This window comes from Eumetopias jubatus, unplaced genomic scaffold, assembly GCF_037043125.1.
Source record: "Eumetopias jubatus isolate StellerSeaLion01/CBP00866 unplaced genomic scaffold, mEumJub1_p1.0 scaffold_7, whole genome shotgun sequence".
NCBI lineage: Eukaryota > Metazoa > Chordata > Mammalia > Carnivora > Otariidae > Eumetopias > Eumetopias jubatus.
The window spans coordinates 145,179,138-145,197,164 of record NW_028274813.1 but is presented as its reverse complement, the minus strand read 5'-3'; the positions used below and the strand labels follow the sequence as shown (position 1 = coordinate 145,197,164).

At 39.0% G+C, this 18,027-nt stretch overlaps 1 protein-coding gene across 2 annotated transcripts in view; it reads left to right on the top strand.

Moving 5' to 3' along the window:
- OCA2 (OCA2 melanosomal transmembrane protein) overlaps positions 1-18,027 on the top strand; it is a 470,182-nt gene that overhangs the window by 240,425 nt on the left and 211,730 nt on the right. The gene's annotated exons all lie outside the window — the stretch shown is intronic.

Here is an 18,027-nt window from a genome sequence, read left to right as displayed (position 1 = left end):
GGATGGAATGTTTTGAATATGTCTTTGAAGTCCATTTTGTCCAGTGTGTCATTTAAAGTCTTTATTTCCTTGTTGATCTTTTGCTTAGATGATCTGTCCATTTCAGTGAGGGGGGTGTTAAAGTCCCCCATTATTATTGTATTGTTGTCAATGTGTTTCTTCTCTCTTGTTATTAATTGCCTTATATAATTGGCTGCTCCCATGTTAGGGGCATAGATATTTACAATTGTTAGATCTTCTTGTTGGATAGACCCTTTAAGTAGGATATAGTGTCCTTCTTCTTCTCTTATTACAGTCTTTGTTTTAAAATCTAATTTGTCTGATATAAGGATTGCCACCCCAGCTTTCTTTTGGTGTCTATTAGCATGCTAAATATTATTCCACCCCCTCACTTTCAATGTGGTGGTGTCTTTGGGTCTAAAATGAGTCTCCTGCAGACAGCATATTAATGGGTCTTGTTTTTTAATCCAATGACAGCCTGTGTCTTTTGAGTGCGGCATTTAGTCCATTTACATTCAGGGTAACTATTGAAAGGTATGAATTTAGTGCCATTGTATTGCCTGTAAGGTGACTGTTACTGGATATTGTCTGTGTTCCTTTCTGATCTATGCTGCTTTTAGGCTGTCTCTTTGCTTAGAGGACCCCTTTCAATATTTCTTGGAGGGCTGGTTTCGTGTTTGCAAATTCCTTTGTTTTTTGTTTGTCCTGGAAGCTTTTTATCTCTCCTTCTATTTTCAATGACAGCCTAGCTGGATATAGTATTCTTGGCTGCATATTTTTGTCGTTTAGTGATCTGAAGATATCTTACCAGTCCTTTCTGGCCTGCCAGGTCTCTGTGGATAGGTCTGTTACCAATCTAATATTTTTACCATTATCGGTTACATATCTCTTCTCCTGAGCTGCTTTTAGGATTTTCTCTTTGTCTTTGAGACTCGTAAGTTTTACTATTAGATGTCGGGGTGTTGACCTATTTTTATTGATTTTGAGAGGGGTTCTCTGTGCCTCCTGGATTTTGATGCCTGTTACCTTCCTCACATTAGGGAAGTTCTCTGCTATTATTGGTTCCAATATACCTTCCGCCCCTCCGTCTCTTCTTCTTCTTGGATCCCAATTATTCTAATGTTTCATCTTATTTTATCGCTTATCTCTCGAATTCTGCCCTCGTAATCCTGTAGTTTTTTCTCTTTTTCTCAGCCTCTTTATTTTCCATCATTTGGTCTTCTATATCACTGATTCTCTCTTCTGCCGAATTTATCCTAGCAGTTAGTGCCCCCGTTTTTGATTGCACCTCATTAATAGCCTTTTTGATTTCGACTTGGTTAGATTTTAGTTCTTTTATTTCTCCAGAAAGGGTTTCTCTAATAACTTCCACGCTTTTTTCAAGCCTGGCTAGCATCTTTAAATCATGAATTTGAACTCTAGGTCTGACATTGTACTAATGTCCGTATTGAGTAGGTCCCTGGCTGATGGTACTACCTCTTGTTCTTTTTGCTGAGGTGGTTTTTTTCGTTTTGTCATTTTGTCCAGAGGAGAATAAATGAATGAAAGAACAAAATGCTAACAGGTTAACAACGTCCCCAGGAAATATACTCTAAAGAAATCAGAAAAGACCTGAAACCAGGGGAAAAGTAAGGGAAAGAAAGAAAAAAGAGAGAAAAAAAAAGAGAAAAAGATAAAAAGAAAAACAGAACAATAGAAAAAAACAGAATATGATCACATATGATCAGGCTAGTGCATAGATCAGTGCCACACACTAGATTTTGGGCATATTTTGGTCTGTTAGAAAAAAGTGCCTCCTAAAATTTTAAAGGAAGAAAGACTTATCTATGTACAAAATAAGGGTTGATACAATGAAGGGTTGGAAGATGACTGTAAAGATGAAAATTATAAAAGATTTTATAAAAGGAATTGATAAGAAGTTGTTTGAAAAAAGAAAGAAGATTTAAAAAAAAAGATGAGAAAAGAAAAGGGAGAGAATGTGATCAGGCAGGAGCCTAGAACAAAGCCATACACTAGTGATCTAGGGTATATTTTGATCTGTTAGGAGAAACTGTATCTCAAAATTTTAAGAAGAGAACAACTTATATATATGCCAAAAATAGGGGTAACTACTATGAAGGGATAAAATATGACTCTTAAAATGAAAAATAAAAAATGTTTTTTTTAAAAAGGGATTGATAAGATGTTGGTTGAAAAAGTGAAAAAGAAAAATTAAGAAAAAAAGTTAAAAAAATTAACTTTGAAAAACTGATGAATCATGGTAAAAAAAGCCATGAATTCTATGTGCACTATTCCCCTAGCGCTGGAGTTCTCCCGTTCTCCTTGATCGGTAAACTTGGTCTTGGCTTGCTGGCTATTCGTGCTGATCTTCTGGGGGAGGAGCCTGTTGCCCTGGTTCCCAGATATCTTTGCTGGAGGCGGAATTGCCCTGCCCTTGTCGGTCCGGGCTATGCAAGCTGCTAGGTTTTGCTCTCAGGAGCTTTTGTTCCCTGCAAGCTCTCGGTACAGTTTTGGAGGACCAGGGTGAAAATGGTGGCCTCCCAATCTCCTCCCGGAGGAGCTGAGAACTTGGGACTCCGCTCCTCAGTGCGCTCCCAGAGAAAAGCAATCACTCCCGCCTCCCTCGTCTCCGGCCACAGTCCGTGCTCAGCCGGCCTGTGACTGAACGTTTCTCTGGCTCCCGACCCCGTGTGGAGTCTCCAAACCCAGCAGATCCCTGCGGTGCGCTCCCGCGCCACTCCTCCCCCGGGAGGGAGGGGAGTCTCCCCAGCTCTACCGCTTGTTGGGTCCCTGCAGGAGGAGCAGTGGCCCGACTGGGCTGCGGATCACAGTTTATGGCAACCCTGAGCTGAGAGCCCGCACCTCGGCTCCGTCTTTGCAGCCAGCTTCCCCGCTCCGATACCTGGGAGCTCTGTTACACTCAGGCACCCCCCGTTTTTCTGTGACCCCGAGGGTCCTGAGACCACACTGTCCTGCGAGTGTTCCACCCCCCACTTAGCCCCTGGAGCGATGTCCCTCAGCAGAACCGACTTCTAAAAGTTCAGATTGTGTGCGCCGCGCCTCTATCACTTTGCCAGAAGCGGCGGACGGAGGCCCCCTCCCCTGCCGTCTATCCTCCCGAATATCGCCTGGGATTCACTTCTCCGCACGTCCTACCTTCCAGTAAGTGGTCGCTTCTCTTCAGAGAGTTGTTGCTACTCTCTTCTTCGATCTCCTGTTGAGTTCGTATGTGTTCAGAATGGTTTGATCCCTATTCAGCTGAATTCCTGAGACAAGACAAAACCTAGGTCTCCTACTCCTCCACCATCTTGCTCCGTTACTTAGCAACTTGATGTTCCCATGAATAGGGAGATGGGTCCTTGGCAGTTCAAAGGACTTGAAACTCACATGTACTGAGCTTGATGATCAGGAAGGCACTTTCCTTCATGCTTCATATGCTTAATGCCCTTGTTTATGCCCCACCTTGAGCTCACACACCCAATCTGCCTGTAGGACTGAGCTCCACTTTCTCATCTCTGGGAGTTGAGGTTGTGGCAACCTTAGCACCCCCAGTCTTGGCTTGGTCTTACTCCCACTGACCCCCAGCTGAGTCCTCTGAAATTGCCTTGTTTCGGGTCTTGGATGAATCCCAGACTCTGCATTGTGCAATTCCTCCATCTTTCAAGGACATCTGAAGCATCTCTTTTGGGAAGACTTCCCAAGCTTTTATGTTCCAAGATGGCAAGTGATCCCTCCTCTCTGATCCTAAGCAGTGCTTTTATCTCTAACTTCCTAGTGTCTCTCTGAAAGGCCATTCCTGCCTGGAGGACAGGGCTTCTGCCTCACCTGCCTGTTCCCTAGATGTGCACCCTGTGCTTGGTCATCCTGGGGATCAAGTGGGAAGATATTGAAAGAATGAACATGGGAACTTGTACAATGCCCTTGTCAGCTGGTGTCACTGGCTATGGTTCCAGGAGGAAGGGTATCTTCACAAAGACTCAGAGTCCGAGGAAAATTATCAACAGTTCAAAAATAGCAGAAGTAAAACCAGTAATCACCAAAGTAGTAATCAGTAGAAGTTTATTGTGCATAGGGCAGCAGCCAGTCCTGAGGTAGAGGGTCTCTCTTTCTTTGGCCATCCAACATGGTCACCCTCCATTCTAGGGCTCTTCCTGGGCTCAGGGCATCTCTCTCACCTGTGCTGATTGAGTGCATTTGAAGTGCTGGGCACTAGGGGTGGTGTAATCTTGGGCTCATGTCATCCTCAGGACAGAAACCCTTGTCTAGGCTGTAGTCTTTGTTATAGGTAGAAGAAGAGACAAACTATATATATTTGCCCATGGACACTCATATAACTTCTGCCTCCTTCAAGAAACAAGAATAAAGGATGTTGGGATAAAATAGTAAGGTGGTAGGAAGTACTTATAAAGTCCTTAGAAAAAGTTATTTAAATTAAATAAACTTATGAAGAAGCAGCAGTGTCTCAGGGACTAGGTGATCATTGCATTTCTTGAGTAGACTCAGTTGGTAATAAATGGCAGAAACTCTTGAGAAATCTAATGGATGGATGCTAACTGCAGGTACAATTGGATCAAGAGGTCAAAGGATATTGTCAGGACTGTGACACTTGACCTCCCCCCAATATCTGGGCTCTGCTCAGCTTTATTTCCAAGCTGGCTCTTTCCAGGATGGTGTGGAGAAGCCCAGCCCACAGTCTAGTATCTCAGAAAGAGAGACCCTCTCCCACTATCTTATCTACCTCCCAGGGACTCTGATGCTCCATCCACCAGGAAGGAGCCCACAACGGTGGGAGGAAATAGCCCCAAGTATACAGTTTACAGGGAATGAGGAGGGCTGACTTCCAAAGGGAGGAACTGAATTTTTTGGAAAATGAATGTGTATGTGTGTGTTTGTTAGCTTGACCTGGCAAAAATGCTCAACCTAGAAACATTCTGATTTGATGCCTCAGTGCCTGCTCAGGGGTTCCACAACACTGCCTTGTTGAGGCTTTATCCACAGTATGCTGGCTTTTCCCACAGTCAGGATGCCCTTCCTGGCCTTCAGATTAAGGTCACTTGCCCAGATTAAGGTCCTTCCTCAGTCACCAAATTCATAGTGTATTTTATTGGTGAATCTTTAAACCAGTTATTGTGTGAGGTCTGACTTCACAGGGATGGATGGTAAATGTTGGGAGTGTGCCCATGTGCTCTTGGAGCCCAGACATAGTACATACTTAGGAATATTTGAGGAGTGAAAGATTTACTTTAAGATTGACAGTATCTTATGTTTATAGATTTTTTTCATGGATTTCTTTATAATATCACTGAAGCAAACTAAGAACTAGATTTCTTAAAATTCAGCAGTTTATACTTCAATTTGGGGGAAAAAGCATTAAAAAAGTAAATATAATTAGTCAATTTATAATTTTGGCCTCAATAAGTTCCATTTAAATATAATGTATCAAGTATGATGATTTGTTGAATAAATTAAATCATAGATACATTTTAATGTTCCTAAAGTTATGAAATCATCTAAGCTTCATAAAAAGAAAGCATTTCATCTATTTTAATTTTTCTTGGAAGTCCCTATTTGTCAAAAGAATAGTGAAACAGTTTTTCTTTCATGATTTCAAAGTTTGCCAATATTATATAGCTGGTAGAACTCAGAAGGGTTCTCATGCTTTCCGTAGTTGTGCAGTCAGTGTCACCAGGAGTCCACTGGGTCTCACAGATCATAGAATTTCCATTGCAGGAAATATTAGAGATTATTTAATTGAACCTTTTCATTTTATGAATAAAACTCTGGTATCAAACACATCAAATAGCACTCCCTGGGACCCTTCTAGGCACAGTGACTCTGATTGGGCAGCTCCGGACAGCTCCCTGCCCCTCTTATACCCCTCAGTCACTGGGGAGAACTCATTGTAAATCTTGTGCCCCCAGCCCCATGAGTGCCACCCCCCCGGTAGGCAGGTCTGAGTGGACTAAACAGTCACATTCTGCTTCTGCACTGGGTTTTTTAATTTATTATTATTATGTTATGTTAATCACCATACATTATATCATTAGTTTTTGATGTAGTGTTCCATGATTCATTATTTACGTATAACACCCAGTGCTCCATGCAGAACGTGCCCTCTTTAAAACCCATCACCAGGCTTGCACTGGGTTTTATATCCAGGATTTGTGTGTTCATTTGGGAGGGACATGCACCACCATCTGCAGCTTCCCTTAGGGGACTATTTACAGAGCACAATTTTCTTGGTCCTGAAGTCAATCAATTTTAGCAAGGCCCCTGTCCCCTGTGGGTGGGGGAAACCTGTCCTGGTGTTCTATTCCACTCTCCCCACCAACTCTGAAGTGCTGTCTAGTCTGGCAGTTGTGGCAGTTTGCCAGACCTTGGTCTGAAGGCGGCATCCAAGCTGTTCCCACGCCTGGCTGACCTCCAGGTGAGTGTTTCTTCCACCACTGCCCCCCCTCCCCCCGCTTTCTGTGGGCATTCCTCTTCATTCCTCCTCTTGGCCAAATGCCAGCCTTGTATTCTTCTGTACAAACAGGGTGCCGAGGCAGTAGGCTTCCTTTGCAGCGTCAAGTGGGGCCAGACTGGTTCCTCCTCAACTTCCTTCTCCCTCTGATGGTGCAGCCAGTAGCGGAATTTTTTTTTTTTTTTTGAATTTGTCATCACCCTAGGATGTAAAGCTTGGAGGTAAGTTCCAGTGACTCTGCAAAAGGACCTTATCTTGAAAGATCCAAATCCTACAAGACAGTGGTTGTTAGTTTTTGCCATTAGCAAGATATGTGTGTCATAGATTTAAACCATTGTATTCAAGTTTCTCTGCCAAATAAGTGATAGGATTTTTTAAAATTTAAGTACTTAGTCTTAAATTGATTTCCTTTCCTTTATAATAATTTTTATATATTATCAACTATGGATTTGCAAATGCAATTAAGTGTAACTAAAATTTGGTATTAGACATTGTTGACAGTTAAGTAACATAGATTGTGAATTTATGCTCTAATTATGATTTTCTCTTACATCTTGTTAAATTATGAGATACATGTTCTTGTGTGGACAGGGAACTATTTTTACATAATTTTAAGATTATTGCCATTAAAATGATTTCAAAATGAGAAATGCAACTTTTTAAACCTCCTGAGATGTTTACTGATATTGGATATCCAGGTTTACTTGTTCATTTTTTGTTTCATTATTTATTTACATGCAGTTGTAGATGTTCTCACAGTGGCATGCATGTGGCATGTTGAAATCCCAGCCAAGCAAGATAAAAGTTTCCTGATTGCCTCATCTTCCTGCTGCATTTGATTCTCTCTGAGATCATCTTTGCTAGGGCCTTATCTTCCAGATATAGAATAAAAAGTATGATTGTGGAAGTGTTTTCCTTAAGTGTTTAAAACTTAGTGGCTTCTTTGAAAAAAATTCAAATTTCAGAATTTTAACTTTAACAAAAAGGGTACTACTCACACTTATTAAAGTTAGAAAATTTAGATAAAAAGAAGAAAATACCTATGCATTATGCACCATTGAGAATCAATATTTTATTTTATTTTCTATATGTATGTTTATTTATTAAAACAAAATTAGAATCATTTTTTAAAAAATTAGGATCATTTATGCACATGCATAAATTTATAATTAAAAATATAATTAAAATTTTTCCACATCACAAATATACATAATCTTTAATAACCTGCTGGTAAACTCTTTTTTTCATGTAAATGTATTGCTATATCATCTAAATAATCATATGGCTGTGCCATGCTCAGCTGGCATTTTGGATATTTTCTACTTATTTTCCACCTGAAACAGCTCTGTAAAGAGCATGTTTGAAACTGGGTGACTCTTTCTGACTCTTCTTGCTGCATAGAGTCTCAGCAAGAAAGAGATTATGTGCTTGAAGTTCAAGTGTTTGGGGAAAGAATGGGTGTGTTGAAGTTCTGCACCAGATAGGAACAGAAGTCATGACTGCATGGCCCAAAGGGGCGAGGGGAGAGCTGGGATTTGCAGCTCTGGAGAGGGCTGCCCAGCCCTGGTTTGTAGCAGAATGCTGCCTAATAGTCTGCAGCCTCACCAGGAAGGAGCCATGAGATTAAATACCCTGACCCTCTTCCTCGCAACTCTTGAGTTTTGCCAGTGTGTTCCTTTGGCCAGATCCAGATAAGACCAGAAGATAGGAGAGCTTGACTGAGGTAGGGCAGGAAGCACAGCTTCCGGGTGCCCAGAGCCAAGGAGAAGGCTGAGAATGGGCTGGGGGCAAATATGGGCTGTTCCAGTTCAGTCCTGCACTTGTGACTGTTAGGATATATTTTTATCCTAGTCCAGGAGAAAACCACCTGTCCCCAACACAAGAGTTGCATAATATCCTGTCAGCTACTGTGTGGTGTGGGGTGATGTTGATTCAGTTATACTGGAGACTTAAAGTGTTAGTTACTCTAGTGCTCTTCATACATGGCAATGGAGAATAAAGGGCAGGGGTGGGGCAAGAAACAGTGAAATACCATAAACATATCTACTTTGGTCCCAGCTTCTATAGTTTGGATTGTTAATCAACTTCCTTCTCTAATACCATCTTTGCCTTACCTTGCCACCACCTCAGCTACATGGATTTTATTCACTGTTGGAGGTAACCCAAACCTTCATTCCTATAGGATCTGAGTCCTTTGTGGTCATGTCTTCACTGGAGTGCCCAGGTGTCCATGGATTAGGACTGACAGAATGCAAGGAAGCACCTATGTGAATGCCCCATTTCCGGACAGTGCTCCTTGCTCCTATGAGGGAACAGCAGCCCAGCTCCCTCTGATAATTGGGACTGGTCATCCTGGATAGCAGAGGGACTCCTCTTGTCTGCTTGATGGTTATAGCATATGAGGATCCCAAAAGGCCACAGAGTGCTCTCAGCTTCCAGCATAACAGCACTTTCATTGTGTTCTCTGTTAGCTGCATTCCCTGAGCTCAAGACTGTAGAGACAGGGAGCAAAAATTCATTAACTGGGTTACTGGGTATAATAGCAAGGAGGACCCCTCCCATCTCTACCCTTTGGTTCCTGCACTCATGCTTTCCAGTTGGTATGCAAGAGATAGTGACATACATATATTGGTCATTTGTTTAAAGCATACACTGCACAATGTAGGAGGACACCCCAACTTTTCAGAGTTTGGGGTTGCAGCAGTAGGTAGTGCAGCTGAACTTTCAGCAGGCCACCCTTCTATCAAGTCCAGTGCTTCTGGGTAGTGGAGCACATGTTAAGACCAGTGGGTTCTGTTATGATGTACTTCCTTCATCAGGAATAACAGAAGGAATTCCTGTCAAAGGAACTGGGGAGGAAACCAAGGATTGGAAAGCAAAATCTGTAAGTCAATAAATGATGGGGCTGGTTGAAGCCTTGCAGGATGAAGTAGGAATTTAGATTACTGATTTGAAAGTTTTCCTCTTTTCTAATGTTAACATTTAGTGCTATAAAATTTCCTTTCAGTTCTGCTTCAACTGCATCCTATGCATTTTGATATGTTGTATTTTTATTACCATTCTGTTATCTGTATTTTAAATTTTACTTTGAGTCTTCTTCATTGACCCATGGATTATTTAGAAGTATGTTGTTTAGTTTTCATATGTTTTAGAGATTTTTCTATTGTCTTCCTGTTAACTGATTTCTGTTTTTATTCCATCATTATGGTTGGAGAACATAGTCTGTATGATTTCCATTCTGTAACACTTGTTGAGATTTGTTTTATGACCCAGAATATGGTCTCTTGGCAAATCTTCTATAAGAACTTGAAAAAGAAGTGTATTCTGTTGTTGGCTGGAATATTCCATATATGTGAATAAAATCTTTTTGGTCCAGTGTTGTTCAGTTTTTCTATATCTTCAACATTTTTTTATATCTAGTAGTTCTATTAGATTCTGAAAGGGGGTTGTTGAAGCCCCCTACTACAAGCATGGATTTGTTTTTCTTTTAGCTCTACCAGTATTTTGCTGTTTTATTATTCCCTGTGTACACATTTAGGATCGTTATGTCTTCCCATTGAAGTGATACATTTATCATTATTTAATGACCTTATTTGTCTCTACTAATTTTCTTTGTTCTTAAATCTAACTGATATTAATATAATCACTTAGTTTTTTTGTGTGTGTGATATATCTTTTCCTGTCATTCTACTTTCAATCTTCCCATATTGTTGACTTAGAAATGAATTTTTTGCAAATAGCATGTAGTTGGGTTATTTTTAAAATTTACTTAAATTAGGATTTAAATCTGCCACTTATTTATTTTCTGTTTCTTTGGTTTCTAGTTTTTATGTTTCTCTTTCCTTGACTTCCTTGAGCTTTTTTGGGTTATATCTTGATTTATTTATAATATATTGGAGTATATCTCTTTGTATAGTTTTTGTACTGGTTGCATTGAGAGTTCAATATATATTTGTGACTTATTAGAGTTTACTGGTATTATCATTTACTGCTTTGAGTGAAGTGTGAAAACCTCATTTCTGTTGAGATTTCTTTAACCTACTCTGTTTAAATATCATTATCTTGAGTATCAGATATTATAATTTTTGTTTTAATTATAAAATATGATATATAGAACCCATGGGGAAAAGAATAGTTTGTTGTATATACATGTTTCTCTCTCTTGTTCAGATTGGGTGAATTCTATTAATCTGTCTTCAAATTCACTGATTATTTCCTCTGTCATATCCACTCTCACTGTGAGCCCATACTAAGAATTTTTTTAAAGATTTCTGTTACTTTACTTTTTAGCTCTATAATTTCCATGTGGTCCTTAAAAAAATAAGCTCTATTTCTTCATCTGATTTTATGTTTTTTTAAAATTTTTTTCAAGAGAATTTGTAATTAATTATTGGGACATTTTTATGATGGCTGCTTTAAAATCCTTTTTAGGTAATCCAACATCTGATTTATCTCAGTGTTGATGTCAATTTGATTGTCCTTTGTCATGCAAGCTGTTTTTCTTCATTGTTGTTTTGTTTTGTTTTGTTTTTTGGTTTCTGATATAACAGGTGACTTTTGGTTGTATCCTGAACATTTTATCCATCATTTTAGGGGACTCTGAATCATACAGCAATCTTTTATTTCAGCAGGCAGTCATCCTGTTTTAAGTTTAGCCCTCAGGTTCTGGCCTGTGGTCTATGGTATTAATGACGGTTTAATTTTCAAAGAGGAGGTAGAAGGGTTTTCCCCAGGTTGGGCTGCCTGGGTTTTTCTATGTTGGAGAAGAGGAGTCTCAGGCCTGCAGGAATGAAGAGGCCTCCTGTGTGGGTGTTTGTTATAGTGGGATCCCCTTTCCGTGGGGGCCTCAGAACATTTTTTGGGCCATGTACTATGATAGGATACCTCCACCAGTGTCTCACAGCTGCCCTAGATATCTCTTGGCAGAGAAGGGGGTTTCAGGCCTGGTGTCCAAAGGACTGAGATCCCAGGTTTGTGTTATGGTGGCATCTCTCTGTAGGATCTGCATGCCTACCAGGTATTTCTCAGCAGGGGAGGGACAGCTTTCCTGGCCACCTTTGTTGGCAGGGCTTCTACTGATATTCCTTGTTAGGGGAGCCATAATCACCCGGTATTGTCAGAAGGATCCCATTCCACCCAGGGGAGGAACAAGCCCACATGGCTGCCTTCTCTTGCTATGTTGTGGGGGGGTCAGAAAATGTTGGTCCTGGGAGATGGATGATGTCCTGCTGTTGATCATTCTTCCTTATCCTAAGGTACCAAACCAGTTTGCTTTCCTATTACCACCTTTAAGAGTTCTCCTTTAGTTGTCTCTTGATTTATTTCCAGGGTTTATAGTTGTGCTTAGCAGAGATGAGCAGGTAGAAGGGGGTCTATACCATTCTGTTTGGACTAGAAGTCTCCTGAAATTGCTCATTCACTTATTTTTAATCTCTGTCATTTTGTTTTTAGTTTGTTTCCAGTAAAGAACATACATTTGGATCTAATTTTAAACTAGTCACTGTTTTGTCCTATATTTGATATATTGTTGCATTTCCTTGGTATTTCCTTGTTAAAATGCCTTTATATCTATTTTCTTTTATATCTTTATATCCTTTATATTATATCTATATATCTTATATCTATTTTCCCATGTGTTTTGAAACTATAGAGTGTATTTGTATTCTCTTAATTATTACCTTAAACATTAAAAAATAGCTAAACCTATCTTCATAATCATAAGAATAAAACAAGAATTGGCTATTTTAGGGAGTTGAGAGACATTAAGTAGATTTATTCCTCTCAGGTGGAAAGTTTAGATTTGAAAATCTTGAAGGAGACACTGTTTCCACTTTTGCCCTGTGATATTGACAAGTTAGCCTTCAAGTGCTTCTTGGATCTTTCTGGAAAAACGTTTGAGCAGCAGACGTCCTTCTGTACCACTGCAAATGCCACTCATTTTCTTAGAATGTTTGGCAAGAACAATAACATTTGGTGTTTTCATGGCAGTGTGTTTTCCTCGTTGCACTTGAAATGAAATCCAAAACCTCAACCATAGCTTATTAAACATGAATGATCTGGCTGCAGCTACCATTCATACATTGTTTTCCATCATATGTTCACTTGTTCACTGAATCCAGACCCAATGGCCTTCTCACTAGGTGAATGTGTATTTGTACTTGTGAATTCTACCTGGGTGCTCCTCCTAAGCATGCTGCCAGCTGCCCAACAGTGCCTGGCACATAATATGCACTCAATAAACATTTGTCAAATGAATAAAGGAATGAATGGGACTGAGCAATCTGGAATACTGCTTTATGAGGATTTTACATTTATAAAATATTTATGTTTATAAATGGAACTGTGTGTCCAGAGATATAATAGTCATTCACAATAATTATCACAGGTGTTGTGTGGAGAGTCGTTCTTGGATGGATTCATCTAAGAAGACTTCTTGTGAGGATATTTTTATCAGAGTCTTAAACTGAGAAGAAAGAGAAAAAAATTGTAATCTTTAGGCAGTATTAGGAAGCTTTGGTGATTTCTTGGTTCCTAAGCAATGATTTATCCTTTTAGGCATATTCATGCTTTGTGTCCATTTCCTTCCTTTGGGTATCCAGGATGTTTGGAAAGTCTTCCTGTGCATCTAGATTTATTTGTGTCTTTGTCAGTGGGACATCTTTAGCTATGCCAAGAGTCTGTCACTGAAAATAATAATAGTGCTAATAATAAGAGGGATAAAGTCTCTAATTTGTAGGTTTCATTTAATGATTTCGTGTTAATGGTTAATAACTCATGCCAAATTCCAAACCAAACTTCACTGCAACATTCCGAGTTCTCCTTGGCTACCCATCATTTTCTTGTATATAAGTTACTTTTTGGCATAAGTTACCTTTATTCATAAGCCCTGAAGTTTATAACATAAAGGTCATATGTTTCTTATATTCTCAACTGTGTTAAGAAAAGTTAAGATCAAATGAGAAGTAACAACCTGAATGACTGAAAGAGTGTTCATTCACTGGAAAATTAATTTTGAGGAGTTCTGGCAGAGAGCACAGTTGCCTACACCTGAGGGGCAGAGATTGACCACCAATATATATTCAGATTACAAGTTCCAAAATACCAATGGCTCATTCTTCTTGCCTTTGGGGAAAGATAACAAATATAGAAACCACCCGCTTAAAAAATAAAAATAGCAAATTAAAACAGAGGAAAACATAGCACTATTACTACCGAAAAGAGTTAATAAATTTTTTATTTAATTTTATTGCTTTAGTTTTTTTCATTAAGTATTCAATTCTCTTCTAATATATCTCTTCGATGGAATTAGTTTTTAAATTATAAATGCCTTCAATGGATCTCTGATTCAGTGAAAGAGAACAACATAAGAAGTTTATTTTTAGAGAATGAGAGTGGTCATCTAGCTTTTCTGCCAGGCACCTGAACATGAGGGTCATTTACAAACAAGATTGTTAGTGAGTTCACTGGGAAGAAACATGCATAATTCTGGGGAAAAATGGACACATAGGTACTTTCATTTTTGGATGTTTGCAGCAAAAAGGATTTATAATGAGCTCTTTATCAATTTCAATAATCTGTTTCTAACCTAACTGTGATATTCTCTAAAAATAGCGCTGTAATTTAAGTTAGAATAATTTCAACTATAATGTATTCCAAATGTTTGTGAAAATAGCTGAATGTATCAGCTGTTAAAATGTCAGAATTTTCAATATATTTTAGAGGTTGTAAAAATCAGAGTGTGTGGGTGTGTGTGTTTCGATCAGGTCAGATTTTGATGGAGATGATTTTAAAATAAGATGAGATATCATGAAAAAGGGGGAAAAAAGATAGCAGGGAAAAGTAGATCAGAGGTTATCTGTTAAAAAGACCCCAAAGAGCACATGACTTTCTATTTGACCTCTTGAATACTGACATACTTGTGCTTCCACCTTGGTTCAATTGATGGTCATGGGACTTTTAAGCATTTCCTTTCAAATTCTGACAGGATTCAGGTTGACTAGCATCCTTCTCTCTTTATCCAGAGTTGCTGTGTGACTCATGCTGACCTCCGTCGGTTACCCCACAGAGGGCTCTAGGATAGACACTAGGTCTAGCTATGCCCCTGCCCAGATCCCTGGGTGGTGATTATGGGTGCACAGATCAATTGCAGAGGATTTGGCAGGGAGAAATAGCACATTTAATCTATTTTTAAATCTAGAAGTTAGCTGAAGGAAGAGTATTTTAACTGAGTTACATAATGAGAAAGAATATTGAATTCTAGCTGTTCTTTGGGGTATAAAACTATTAAAGGTTATTCCTCTCTCTAATTGCAACTGAAACTGTGGACAAAATACAAAAACCAAGTACCCATGGACTCTGAAAAATAAACAAAACCAGGTGGATTGTGGAAGGGAATTCATACTTGGAGAAGTGACCCTCTTGGGGTGATTTTTTTTTCTCTCTCCTAGATTTCCCTCCAGGGCAGGCAGGCTTCACTCATAGCACAGCGTGATGGCATAAATGCCTAGCACTCCCATAGTACCCTCATCTTTCCACCCAGAGAAGCCAGGAAAGTAGCATCTGTGGGCTAGAGAATGAGAGAATCTCAGAGGAGAGTTCCACACCCCCAATTCCATGCATGAAAATGTACAATTCTGAACAATGCATGTGTGGTACAGACCCAAAGCAGCCTAGTGAAGGTCTAGAAAACTATTTGAGATTAGAACCATTCATACAAGTCTCTAACTCCTGTATGCTGGACAGGCATAAATCAACATAGGAAATTTTAAAGAACTCAACAGAAACTTGAACCATCTGCACAAGTTTCCAAGTGCTGAACTCAGCATATGTGAGACAGACTGAAACTATCATGGAAAATATGAATTTGAACCACTATCCATGGAAAGTGAGACAGAGATTGTGGTCTGAAATTAACTTGTAACTGAAAAAGAAAATAATCTCCAGAAGATTATAACAGGACCCAGAGTCTACATATCTTAACATTGACAATATCCAGGAGATGATGCCAAAGAACTCAACATACAAAGAATGAGGAATATGTAATTAATTCTAAAAGGAAAAAAATCAATAAATAGATCTTAATCCCAACATGATCCAGATGTTGAAATGACCAAAGAATTTTAAGTATCTATTATAACATGCTCAATGAGGTAAAGAAAAATGAATTTGAAATGAATGAAAAGATAGGAATCTTTAGGAGAGAAACAGAAATTATAGACTGTCCAGTGGAAAAAAGACAGCCTCTTCAACAAATGGGGTTGGGAAAATTGAACAGCCACATGCAGAAGAATGAAACCCGACCATTTCCTTACACCACACACAAGAATAGACTCAAAATGGTTGAAAGATCTAAATGTGAGACAGGAGTCCAAAATCCTAAAGGAGAACACAGGCAGCAACCTCTTCGACCTCAGCCTCAGCAGCTTCTTTCTAGAAACATCGCCAAAGACAAAGGAAGCAAGGGCAAAAATGAACTATTGGGACTTTATCAAGGTAAAAAGCTTTTGCACAGCAAAAGAAATAGTCAGTGAAACAGAAATTATAAAACAGAAGCAAATGCAAAGGTCAGTGCTTAAAAAATATAACACAAAAAAAACTTTATGGGTTCAATAACAGAATGAATTGGAAGAGAAGGAAAGGTCAGTGAGTTGAAAATAGAACAGTATATATCATCCAGTCTGAAGGGGTTGGTTAAGTGTCACATATTTATTTCATTTGCCATTTTATAAAGGAGTTCTTAGCTAGTTCTATTTTGACTTTCTTTTTTCAATTAAGAAATCAGTTACTTTGAACCGAGTTAGTAGATATAATGTTCAAGTATTTTGAAGATTTTCCTTTATGTTGTCTTACACTGCATACCATGAATGTTGATATGTGGGTTAATTATATGACACTAAATATATAAATAGATAGTTGTTTATAGGTTCACATCACAGTGTGGACATAATACTGTGTATGTGTACGTATGTATATTCTCATATATAATCATCTCTATTTGATACCTAGCAGGAAGTTTTAATCTGGTTTACACCTCTGGCTTTTTTTTTTCTTTTTTTTTATTATGTTATGTTAATCAGCATACATTACATCATTAGTTTTTGATGTAGTGTTCCATGATTCATTGTTTGCATATAACACCCAGTGCTCCATTCAATACATGCCCTCTTTAATACCCATCACCAGGCTAACCCATCCCCCAACCCCCTCCCCTCTAGAACCCTCATTTGTTTGTCAGAGTCCATAGTCTCTCATGGTTGGTCTCCCCCTCCGATTTCCCCACCTTCATTTTTCCCTTCCTACTATCTTTTTTTTTTTTTTAACATATAATGTATTATTTGTTTCAGAGGTACAGGTCTGTGATTCAACAGTCTTGCACAATTCACAGCGCTCACCATAGCACATACTGTCCCCAATGTCTATCACCCAGCCACCCCATCCCTCGCAGCTCCCACCACTCCAGCAACCCTCAGTTTGTTTCCTGAGATTAAGAATTCCTCATATCAGTGAGATCATAAGATACATGTCTTTCAATCAATAGTATAGAATGAAATAAAAGATGTGACTACATTTAATTGTGTTTTGGAAATGAAAAATTTTATTTATTTATGGATTATTATAAATCAGTGATTCTTGTCAGGTGGTCAGGGCTGATTTTGTGGCACCATTGGAACTGCTTGGAGACATTTTTGGTTGTCACACTGGGGACTGGAAGCCAGGGATGGTAAACATCCCACAATGAATAAGACAGCCCCTACAATAAAGAATGATTTAATTCCTAATACCAACACTGCTGACTAGATTTATGAACAGAGTTATCTAAATAGATTTATCCTAATGATTTTCTTGATATAATAGCAAACTTGATTGAGAATTGTAATTAAAAAAAAAAACAACAACATTTGGGTTCCACAGCTTTTAAATGAAGGCTAACCAACAGCTCTACATGTGGATAGGGAAGTTGTAAACTTGTATTTAAACATGACCAAGCTGATGTTTTCAATATTTATAGTCATTCAGCATGGTGACATCACAGTGCAAAGGCCATATTTGAGAGGTGCAAGGCAGCCATGTCATGCCCACATTTGGTTCTGTATTGGTGCTTACTTTCAGGATCCATCGTGGGCAGCAAAGCATCCCTACCCTGTCTGGGACCAAGGTGGCACCTGAGCAGGACAGCTCTTGCACTTACATCTCCTTCATCTAATCTTCTTTTCTCCCTTTCCCTGGACACAATTTTCTCAATCTGTGTAGTACTGAGAAAATAGTTATACGCTGCAGTTAAAGAGATCTTTTCTTTCTTTCTTTGACAGTTTTATTTTTTTTAAGATTTTATTTATTTATTTGAGAGAGAGAGAATGAGATAGAGAGAGCATGAGAAGGGGGAGGGTCAGAGGGAGAAGCAGACTCCCTGCTGAGCAGGGAGCCTGATGCTGGACTCGATCCTGGGACTCCAGGATCATGACCTGAGCCGAAAGCAGTTGCTTAACCAACTGAGCCACCCAGGTGCCCTCTTTGACAGTTTTAAAAACCATGCATTTTATTTGATTCTTCTAAAACTCTGTGAT